Genomic DNA, 11,829 nt, shown 5'->3' on the forward strand with positions numbered 1-11,829 from the left:
TGCGATGTGTAAACAGCAGCACTGGGGAGACAAAGGCGGTCGGGCCTATTAAGGCCGGCACAGCCACACGAGGGGGTGGGTGGCCAGCACCACGCCCGAACGCCTTTGTCTCCCCAGTGGCGATGTTTACACACCGCACCAGGTACTCATTTGAGGCTGAGTCGACCTAGGGGAGGCCCAGGACCGGTTGAGATAATCGTCACCGGTGTTGATGGCCGTGAGCGGGAATCAAACTCGGGTCGCCGGGTTCATAGCGCAGCGCGCGAACTGCTACACTACCGCACACACACGTGTACACACACACACGTGTTTACACACACACGTGTACACACACAGACACGTGTACACACACACGTGTACACACACGTCCACACACACACGTCCACACACACGTGCACACACACGCGCGCGTACACACACACGCGCGCGTACACACACACGTGTACACACACGTGTACACACACGCGCGCGTACACACACACGCGCGTACACACACACGCGCGTACACACACACGTGTACACACACACACGCGTACACACACACGTGTACACACACGTGTACACACACACACGCGTACACACACACGCGTACACACGCGCGTACACACACGCGCGTACACACACACGCGTACACACACACGCGCGTACACACACACGTGTACACACACACGCGCGTACACACACACGCGCGTACACACATACGCGCGTACACACACACGTGTACACACACACGCGTGTACACACATACGCGCGTACACACACACGCGTACACACACACACGCGTGTACACACATACGCGCGTACACACACGCGCGTACACACACACGCGCGTACACACACACGCGCGTACACACACACGCGCGTACACACACACGTGTACACACACACGCGCGTACACACACACGCGTGTACACACATACGCGCGTACACACACACGTGTACACACACACACGCGTGTACACACATACGCGCGTACACACACACGCGTACACACACACACGCGTGTACACACATACGCGCGTACACACACACGTGTACACACACACACGCGTACACACACACACGTGTACACACACGTGTACACACACACACGCGTACACACGCGCGTACACACACACGCGTACACACATACGTGTGCAGCTATTGAGTGCCGCATGTTTAATTCAGTCGAAGCCGACAGACGCGGACGTTGAGGTGGTAAAGACGTGAATCCCGAGGTGTGAGCAGAATGTGAACTCGATTCGCAATGCCGTCAACTCCTCACCAGTGCCCTCTCTACCTTACTGCAGACCAACTCAGACCTTATTGGTCACCCCGTGCTCCTTATGAATCTCAACTTCCATCCTACAAAGTCCCATCACGAGGGAGAAACACAAATAGACAAAAAAATAAGTATAACCCGTAAAAACAAAGTTTTTCACTCTAAATCCTTTATATGCGTGGCGGCTAGAGTCCTCTCGTACTCTGGCTTGAGATGGCTGCCACCTATGGGTCAGATGATTGTCTGCCAGTATTAAGCAATTGGTAATTAAATATTTAATTTGTTTTCCCTAAACTGTGTAAAATTTTGGAAAAAAATTTTCACGAACATTAATTGTCTCGCACAACGAGTCTGTGTGCAAAATGTCAGCTCGATTGGATCACGGGAAGTGGGTTAAAAAACGACCGAAAGATTTGCACGATCGTAAGCAAGCAAGCGAACTTAATATAAAGGATTTAATAATTGTGTTTGCTCGTATTGAAACGGCTGTACGCCGTGTGGACCTAAACACGAAATTTTCCTGCGCAAGGATTTGGCGTAAACCGTCTGGGTTGACAGCGATGTGATTCACGCGGGCACGTGTCCCGCTTGCACCCACCCTCACATCCCGACAGAGCCCCATTCGCGCTCGGGGACCACGGTTCGACTCCTGGTAAGGCCAGGCCGAGATTCTAGCGGAGCCGCAAACACATTCCTGCGGAGGGAGCTGGTAGGAACGTTGGGTTACTCGGTCAATGGCCAGGGTCAACGGCGGCGTGGTGTATTCCGCAAATATGCCCGACTGTGAGGGCGGGCACAAGCCGGCGTGAGTAGGTTAAACGTTGAGTTTTATAAGGGCACCACGGGGTGACCAGCCCCTCCCCACCCAGCCCCATCCCACCCAGCCCCACCCCTCCCACCCCCCACCCAGCAGCGCCCTCCAACAACAACGGAGGACGGAGGAGCGACGCTCACAACAACGAGCGGAACGCCGGGTGGCTAAAGCACAGCAAGTTGGCACAGTAGGGGCACAGGTGGTGCATCAGCCACTCATCTCAGTCAGTCGACCCGTGGCACCTGGGTCTGCCCCGTGACCTCCTGCCAGCGGGCGTTCGACACTTCACGTGGCCTCAAGTTGTACCTAGCCTGGCACAAGCGTATAGGTGTGTGTCTGTATAGGTGTCTGCATAGGTGTATGTCTGTATAGGTGGAGCGGTAGTGTAGCGGTTAGCGCTACGCTGCGCTGCAAACCTGGCGACCCGGGTTCGACTCCCGCTCACGGCAAACACCAGTGACGATTATCTGAACCGGTCCTGGGCCTCCCCTAGGTTGACTCAGCCTCAAATGAGTATCTGGTGCGGTGTGTAAACATCGTCACTGGGGATACAAAGGCGGCCTGGGCGTGGTGCTGGCCACTCACCTCCTCGTGTGCCGTGCCGGCCTTCATAGGTGCTCGCTAGCAGCACTTGCCCCTACAGTCTGATAAGGCTATACGGGGTATATTTGCCTTTATCTTTGTGTCTGTTTCGCCGGTGTGTGTCTGTGTATGTGTCTGTATAGGTGTACGTGTGTGTGTGTGATGGAGGGATGTAATCGCGTCACGTGGGAGTTGAAACCCGTGTGACCGCATTCCCAGCTCCACGCGGGGGCGGCTCCGGACGGGACTCGCACAGATAAAGATCCCCCATGTAGCCTGCCAAGACTGTTGGAGCAAGGGCTGTTAGCGAGCGACTTTGCTCGTGTTAAACCAGCGCCGCAGAGAACGCTCACTGCCAAAGAGCCGTGTGGCTGACGGGAAGTGTCAGGACAAACGATGATATGTTGAATTCCTACGTGAAGAGAGAGATATGGGGAGAAGGCGTTCTCCTATTGTCCACTTATATACTTTATTTACAATTGTTGTATGGTCAGAACCATGCCCGGCCGCCTTTGTCTCCCCAGTGCCAATACCAATACCCGGCCATTCGCCACAAAGTGACGGTGACGTCACCAGGGCGCCTGTACCAGGCCAGGTGCACTTTGAGACCTCGTGAAGTGTCGAAGGCTCGCTGCTGACAACAGGTCTCGGGACAGACCCTGCAGGTGCCATGGGCCGTCTGACTGAGATGACCGGTAGATGCACCACCAGCTGTATCCCCTACAGTGCCAACTTTCTGTGTTTTATCCGCCCGGCGTTCCGCTCGTTGTTGTGAGCGGGGAGCACTGGGGTATATGACCCATCTAACGCAGCCTCGCCTGCATGAGGACCTCACTGATCATGGGAACTGTGTCCAGATCTCTCAAGGACGCGTGAGCTCTTCACACTCTGATCCAGTCTGGTTAAACGCAGGAGGGATGGCAGGCAGGGCAGCCTGAATGTTTCCATCCAGCGCAGATGTTCCCGTAAAGGGCTCCACGTTTCGCAAGCAATGAGACGGGGAGGACATGACCATGGCCGAGACGACTCGGGTCTTGACGTGGTGCGGCAGGTCACGTACAGCAAAGATAATGCCGCTCGACCGACTCGGAGTGAGACCTCCGCTGCCAAACCAGAGCTGGTCACGAGCACGCTGGCCAGGTGCGTGACCTCTTTCACCCTCTCCACACATTCCCCATCGCTCATGGGGAGCTGAGGGGGTGGGGGAGTTGAGTATGCAAACGGTTTAACGCGTAGGCTTTGGCAGGAGGATTTCTACACAAATATGGCTGTCGCCTGATGATGCCGGTTGTAATTAGTGGCGAAACGTCGTGCACTCAGATAGTGAATGTTGTGGATTTGCTCTCCAACACACCGGTGTTGCTGTACTAGTGTAGTGACTGACTCAGAGACACTAAGAGGAGGAGGCACTCTGTTTATTAACACGACCTTAACAGTAACACTTGGTAACTACGGCACCCAGTCAGCACAGCTGGTAGACTGCCTGACTGGCGATAAGAGACGGTGAAGACGGAGACAGCAGTGAGGACTCCAGCAGCAGCAGCAGCACAACGGGGACGCCCCCCCCACTCCACACGACAGCCCCGAGCTCCCCTCCCGGGGCCCCTCTTATACTGTCACGTGGCCTGCTGGCTCCGCCCTGGCCACGCCCTCGGCCACGCCCCCCTTCTGGAACCTACCAACGGGTTCATATTCTTAGGTTTTTTTTCGGTAAAGTCACGTAGGTAAAAAACATTAAAAAGTAAAATAAAATAAAAATCACGTTTCGGAGGCAACACAAGCTGCTTCCGTCTTCAGGTGGTACCGTCACAGCCACGACAGCTGTATAAAGTAAATGAGAGATTGCAGAAGCCACCACTCCGTTTATATAATGGTTGGAGGAGGTGGTGGAGCAAGAGCCGCATACTTTTATTAATATGGTAAGGTGAGGCTTAAGACTTAGAATAAGACTACCAACGGGTTCTCGATGTGCCCCCTTCCGTGACCTTTCCCCTACATCCCTCTATGGTCTATCACGTGACCTGTTCACAGTCAGGGCTGCTGTAAGCTGCAGATCCCCTTCCCTGCCAGCAGCCAGCGCTATGCTGCTAAGTGACCGATTCTATTCCACTATACTAGTAACGAATTGGCACGTTCTGTTTGCATGACAAACCTTACTGATTTTCTGTGTTGGGTGGTGGCAAGTTTAAAGAAATTACAAAACGCGATCTAACCCAACAACACAAAACACCTGCATTATGGAGCATTCAATCCGTATAAATGTACTCAGCCACGTGACTTTGTTGGAGTGGGACTGACTAGTGGCATGGTTCCAGATTTTGCAGCAGTCTCAACTCATTCTCAGAGTGAGCAGCAATCACTTGGTCATCAGCATTTCATAAGCACAGCTGACCAATTGGAAGCCATCCAATTAGAAGCCATACATTTCGTAAACACCGTTGATCAATTGGAAGCCATTCGTTGACCACGCCCGGGCATCGATCTGCCTCGCTATTGTATCTGTACCAGATGTTAATTCCTGTGATGTAGCCATGGAAGAAGGTTCTTCAACTATACGTGGTCAAAAGAGGTATTTTTTCAATAGTGTAAGGAGCCAAAGTGAATTAGAAAATGGCTCTGACGTATGACTTAATGGTTGTGAGCGGATGGTCACAACCATGAAGAACAACTCAAAGCTCTGGCCTGTTGATGGTGTCATGGGACTTTGACCGGGTCATTGTAAGCCCTGTTTAGATTCCCTTTAGCTCTGCTACAGCAGACGGACAGAAACATTTGACGCCACGGTGGCTATGAGATGTTAACTACCTCGCCAGGTATACAGGAGGTCGTGGGTTCGATCTTGACCCTGATGCCTGCTGTATATTTGTAGTTTGCATGTTTTCTCTCTCTCCGTGGTGAGATGTTAACTACCTCGCCAGGTGTACAGGAGGTCGTGGATTCGATCCTGACCCTGACACCTGCTGCTGTATATTTGGAGTTTGCGTGTCTCTCTCTCTCTCTCCCCGTGGTCGCGTGGATTTTTCTCCGAGTCCTCCGGTGTTTCCATCCACCCTGATGCCTGCTGTATATTTGTAGTTTGCATGTTTTCTCTCTCTCCGTGGTTGAGATGTTAACTACCTCGCCAGGTATACAGGAGGTCGTGGATTCGATCCTGATCCTGATCCTGACCCTGACACCTGCTGCTGTATATTTGGAGTTTGCGTGTCTCTCTCTCTCCTCCCCGTGGTCGCGTTGATTTTTCTCCGAGTCCTCCGGTGTTTCCATCCACATTTATATAACCACGCGTTTAAATTATTTGGCTGCCATAAATGTCCACACGACTTCGTTGATGACCAGGTCGCTTGTGGAAAAGTGCTACACGGCTCAGTGGAGCCTTACCTGGTTAAAACACATTCCTGCGGAGGGAGCTGGTAGGAACGTTGGGTTGCTCGGTCAATGGCCAGGGTCAACGGCGGCGTGGTGTATTCCGCAAATATGCCCGACTGTGAGGGCGGGCACAAGCCGGCGTGAGTAGGTTAAACGTTGAGTTTTATAAGGGCACCACGGTGTGACCAGCCCCTCCCCACCCAGCCCCACCCCTCCCCACCCTCCCCACCCAGCCCCTCCCCTCCCCACCCAGCCCCACCCTCCCCACCCAGCCCCTCCCCACCCACCCACCCCTCCCTACCCAGCCCCTCCCTCCTCACCCAGCCCCTCCCTGCACGACGGACGGACACAATAATCCCCTGTGGGCTGGTGTAACCAGGAGGTTCCTACCAGTATCAAATGTAAGTTTGGTCGTAAAGTTTGGTTTTTAATCCATATTGGGGCCCTTTAAAGTTGCCCTCAGGGCGACGTTGAAGAACAATTCTCCTCGCCACGACTTTTCCAGGCACGCCGAGGAGAGAGAGATGCCTTGTATCTCTATATGTGTGGCGAGCGGTGGCGCAATGGTTAGCGCACTGGGCTTAGAACCCGGCGAGCCGAGTTCGATTCACGGCCAACACCGGTGACGATTATCTGAACCGGTCCTGGGCCTCCCCTAGGTCGACTCAGGCTCAAATGAGTACCCTGGAGTGTTGTGTAAATATTGCCAGTGGGGAGAGACAAAGGCGGCCGGGCGTGGTGCTGGCCACCCACCCCCTCGTGTGCTGTGCTTAACCTTCATAGGTGCTGCTCGCTAACAGCACTTGCCCCAACAGTCTGTTGCGGGCTTTGTCTTGTATGCATGCTGAACTTCTTTCGCACCGTACGTAGGCCAACCGCGTGCTCCTCATCGGAGGTGCGGGGAAGGACAAGAAACGATGCAACAGAATCAGCGCGCACGCCCCATTTTCGTTCGAGAGGCAGATCGCCCGGGCACCCTTCAACTGCTGTGGGAGCAGTCCTGTGGTCCAGGTAGTTGCTGTGATGCAACACATCTCGGGGAACTTGCGTTGAGATTTGGTGATAAGTCGCTCTTCGCTGAGCGATCATTGGTGGACACGTCGCTTTTGAAAAAGTGATTTTTTTAAATTTACCTTTCTTGTACTTTGGCCCCACTGTCGTGTTTTTGTTGTGTGTGTGACTGTTTCTTGCTGTCACGCTCTGAGCCACGTGCCCCTATCTGGCACATCTGTGAACAAAAATAGCTTCATAGCTCATCGGATTCCTCATGCAGTCTAAACACGAGATTCTGATTCTGCTCGGTCTCAAACTCCGGATCGCGAGTGCGCACATGGCTCAGCTATTCACGCCTTTACAACAATACAAAGATCCCCCGTACAGCCTTAACAGGCTGTCGGGGCAAGTGCTGTTAGCGAGCAGCATCTATGGTGGCCAGCACCACGCCCGAGCCGCCTTTGTCTCCCCAGTGGCGATGTTGACACATCGCACCAGGTACTCATTTGAGGCCGAGTCTACCTAGGGGGAGGCCAGCACTTGTTCAGATCATCCTCACTGGGCGTTGGCCGTGAACAGGAATCGAACTTCGGATAACCGAGTTCGTAGCGCAGCGCGTTGATCACTCCACCGCCGCTTATACAAACAACAAAGACAAAGATCCCCCGTGTAGCCTTCTACCAGACTGTAGTGGCAAGTGCTGTTAGCGAGCAGCAGCGCCTATGAACGGTACACAAACACACGTCTCTACACACAGGCGCGCGCTTGTGTGCACACTCACTCAAGACTCTTGCAAACACACTGCTACTATTATTAATTCAAAAACACATTCCTTCCTCAAACATCCGCCTTGAGACATCGACTGCCCTCCACGTTACAGGAGGGATAACGTGAGGTGAGTGCCAGTGAGTGCAAGGCCATGGGTTCAATCCCGGGCTGAGAGTCCAATCAGCCAATGATGATTCATCAGTCATTGTTCATCATCTGTCATCATCACTGACGCATCTACATCATCCATAATCATCATGCGCATGATACATCCTCTTTCAGAATCATCTGTAATTCAACAACGACAATATCCATATTGCTGTTAGCATAAGATTATAGGGTACAATAATCTAGGCTTGTACTGGTAGGAACCTCCTGGTTACACCAGCCCACAGGGGATTATTGTGTCCGTCCGTCGTGCATCCAAAAATGGGAGGGGTGGGGCTGGGTGGAGAGGGGAGGGTGGGGAGAGGTTGGGTGAGGAAGGGAGGGTGGGGCTGGGTGGGGAGGGTGGGGAGGGGCTGGGTGGGGAAGGTGGGGCTGGGTGGGGGTAGGAGAGGTGGGGCTGGGTGGGGAGGGGCTGGTCACCCCGTGGTGCCCTTATAAAATTCAACTCAACGTTTAACCTACTCACGCCGGCTTGTGCCCGCCCTCACAGTCGGGCATATTTGCGGAATACACCACGCCGCCGTTGACCCTGGCCATTGACCGAGCAACCCAACGCAGGAATGTGTTTATTGATAGGCGTATATCTTGTACAGTACTCTCGTGGTAGTGCCTTACGCCAATAATCCTGACTCCAAGCCATCGTCAGTAGCGTTGCTGAAAATACCGAACTCGAGTCGCCGGCCGGGTTTGTACCACTGCGCTATCAACACCAAAGCCAAAGATCCCCCGTGTCGCCACTAACGGACTGTCGGGGAAAGTGCTGTTAGGGAAAAGCACGGCACACGAGGGGGTGGGTGGCCAGCGCCACGGGAATCAAACTCGGGTCGCCAGATTCATAGCGCCGCGCGCGAACCACTACACTACCGCACCCCACTATATACATACACACCTATATATACACACACACCTAGTAGCGATAGTACCACCACTGCACCACCGCTCCCCACACCACCACCACCGCTCCCCACACCACCACCACCGCTCCCCACACCAACCACCGCTCCCCACACCCCACCCACCGCCTACCCCACACCACCACCACCCGCTCCCCACACCACCACCACCGCTCCCACACTACAACGCTCCCCCAGACCACACCACCGCTCCCCAACACCACCACCACCGGGCTCCCCAACCACACCACCGCTCCCACACCACCCACCACCGCTCCCCACACCACCACCACCGCTCCCCACACCACCACCACCGCTCCCCCACACCACCCACGCTCCCACATACACCACCGCTCCCACACTACACCACCGCTCCCCCACACCACCACCCGCTCCCCACACTAAAAACCACCACCGCTCCCCACACCTACCACCACCGCCTCCTCACAGAGACCACCACCACCGCTCCTCACACACCACCACCGCTCCCCACACACCACCACCGCTCCCCACACACCACCACGCTCCTCCACCACCGCTCCCACACCACCACCACCGCTCCCCACAGACCACCACCGCTCCACACACACCGCTCCCCAGACCACCACCACCGCTCCCCACACCACCACCACCGCTCCCCACACCACAACCACCGCTCCCCACACCACCACCGCTCCCCAGACCACCACCACCGCTCCCCAGACCACCACCACCGCTCCCCAGACCACCACCACCGCTCCCCACACCACCACCGCTCCCCAGACCACCACCACCGCTCCCCACACCACCACCACCGCTCCCCACACCACCACCACCGCTCCCCACACCACCACCGCTCCCCAGACCACCACCACCGCCGTCGTCATCATCACAGACACAGCGGGGGTCTTCGACCATGTGTTTCGCACGTGTGGTGAGATAATGAAAAAAAAATAAAAAAAATCAGCAAAGCAGCGCGGTGGGGTGGGAGGGGGTGGCACTCGGCACTTGACGAGTTCCCACGCGCCGCCGTGGGGCCTCTGTGGTCAGCGCCGGCTAAACCTCCTGACCCCGTGACCCCTACTGGGAGCATCTCAGCCGTCTGACCCCGTGCCCCCCACTGGGAACATCTACGGGGGGAGAAAGAGCTTCATAGCTCATCGGATTTCTTCCAGATTATGATCAAGAAAGAAAACGACCAAAGATCCCTCTCCCCCCCCCCCCTCTCACCCCGTATAGACTTCAAGGGAGTGGTGGGACAAGTGGTGTTAGCGAACATCACCACGCCCGGCCGCCTTTGTCTCCCTAGTGCTGACGCTTGTAAGGCTCGTCTTGAACACTCAACTCTCTAAACTGACCTTCAGCCCCCGCGTTGTGGCCGTGCCTGCAGGTTCTGTTAATCTCCCGGCTTGTCACACACGGATGAAATGCGCCGGCTTACAAATGTCAACTATTATTATGATGCACCACGCAAGGCACTCATTTTAGGCTGAGTTGACCTATCGGAAGCCCAGAACCGGTTCAGATATTCGCCACTCTTGCTATTGGTCGTGAGCGTGAATCGAACTGGGGTCAGCCGGGTTCGTATGGCAGTGCGCTCATCACGACACTGCCGCTTCCCACTGCAGACACACACAGGCCCCATGGCTACTGCACTTTACAGCCATCCGGTGTTATCGGTACGAACCGCCTGTTGCTCGCTACCATGCCCCGACGTTTCGCTCGACGTGCTGGGCGCTTCTTAACGCAGCAGCAACAACAATCGTACATAAATGCTCAAATACGACAAGGTTATGGTAAACTGATGTGGCGTTAATCGTCCAAGCGTGTTCCGTGTTCCTTCTGCAGTACCCACGTGTCCCATGCTTTTCACCTGACAAGCATTCGTCAGCAGACGAACCACCACCTCATGCGGCGACCGTCCAGGTGTTGTGTTGTGGCTGTGGACCAGATCCTGATGGGTATTTTTAATCGGCAGACAAGACTGGAAGGTCTCCAGATAATAAGACAGCCATGTCGGTCTCTGGTCAGGGCTTCAAACAATAGCTATGTAGGTCCCTGGTGAGATCTACAGACAATAGCTAGGCCAGGTAAGTCCCTGGTGAGGTCTACAGACAGTCGGGGCGGGCTGCTCTGCGACATCGGGGCGATTGTTGCGGTCAACTTCCCGAGTTCCAAACGCAACTTCTTCTCACCCGCAAGACACATCAGGACACCGAAAATAAAACAAAAACCCAGACCGACAGAGCCATTCCGCGACGGTGCTCGGAGCTTACCCGTGTCATCAATTTTGAGAACGGGGGCTGTGGCGAGCGTCCAGATCCGTGACCACGCCGTCCTCACCACGCCACTGTGCGTGACCAACTCAATCAAATAAAACCCTGTCCAGCGCCTGCCCACCACGCAGCTGTTTCTCGAGCATCTGTGCTCTCTCTCTCCCGTGCCAACACAACTCCCAAAAGCCGCTCCCTACCAACACGTCCAACACCTCCACCCCCCGTCCAGGTGGCCCTCGATCGATCTTCTTCTTCGTCTTAACCTGGCGGGTGCAAAATGCCCTTTCTGGGGGGTAGCGAGACACGGGACAGATTTTTTTTAGAAGGCAAATCATCGAAAGCACAAATTAAGTACAGGCAACGCAAGTACAACCACTACTTTGTTTCATCAAAGCGTGTTTATTAACATTGTAATTTTTTAAGGCTTGAGAACCAAAGGGTGGGGAGGGGGGTGGCAAGGCTGCAGTAAAAGTTAAGAACCACTGCCCGAGAGGCTTTGAGTGCCTTGTCTGATCCAGAGCCGTATTGTTTAAACACGCTCACGTTCCATCACCATTATCTATCCACTGCTGGACGAAGAACTGCTCGGCACCGTCTCCATCCCTGGCGGTTCTGCGATGGCTACAGCAGGTCGTTGTAGGCTGCTGCGGGGATACGCGGGGGCCAACAGAGGAGCCAGTGCAGAAACAAGTCCATTGCCGTCAATGCTGCCCGCCTTCACAAATATCC

This window comes from Lethenteron reissneri, chromosome 53 (assembly GCF_015708825.2).
Source record: "Lethenteron reissneri isolate LAM-NWPU_2019-01 chromosome 53, ASM1570882v1, whole genome shotgun sequence".
NCBI classification, from domain to species: domain Eukaryota; kingdom Metazoa; phylum Chordata; class Hyperoartia; order Petromyzontiformes; family Petromyzontidae; genus Lethenteron; species Lethenteron reissneri.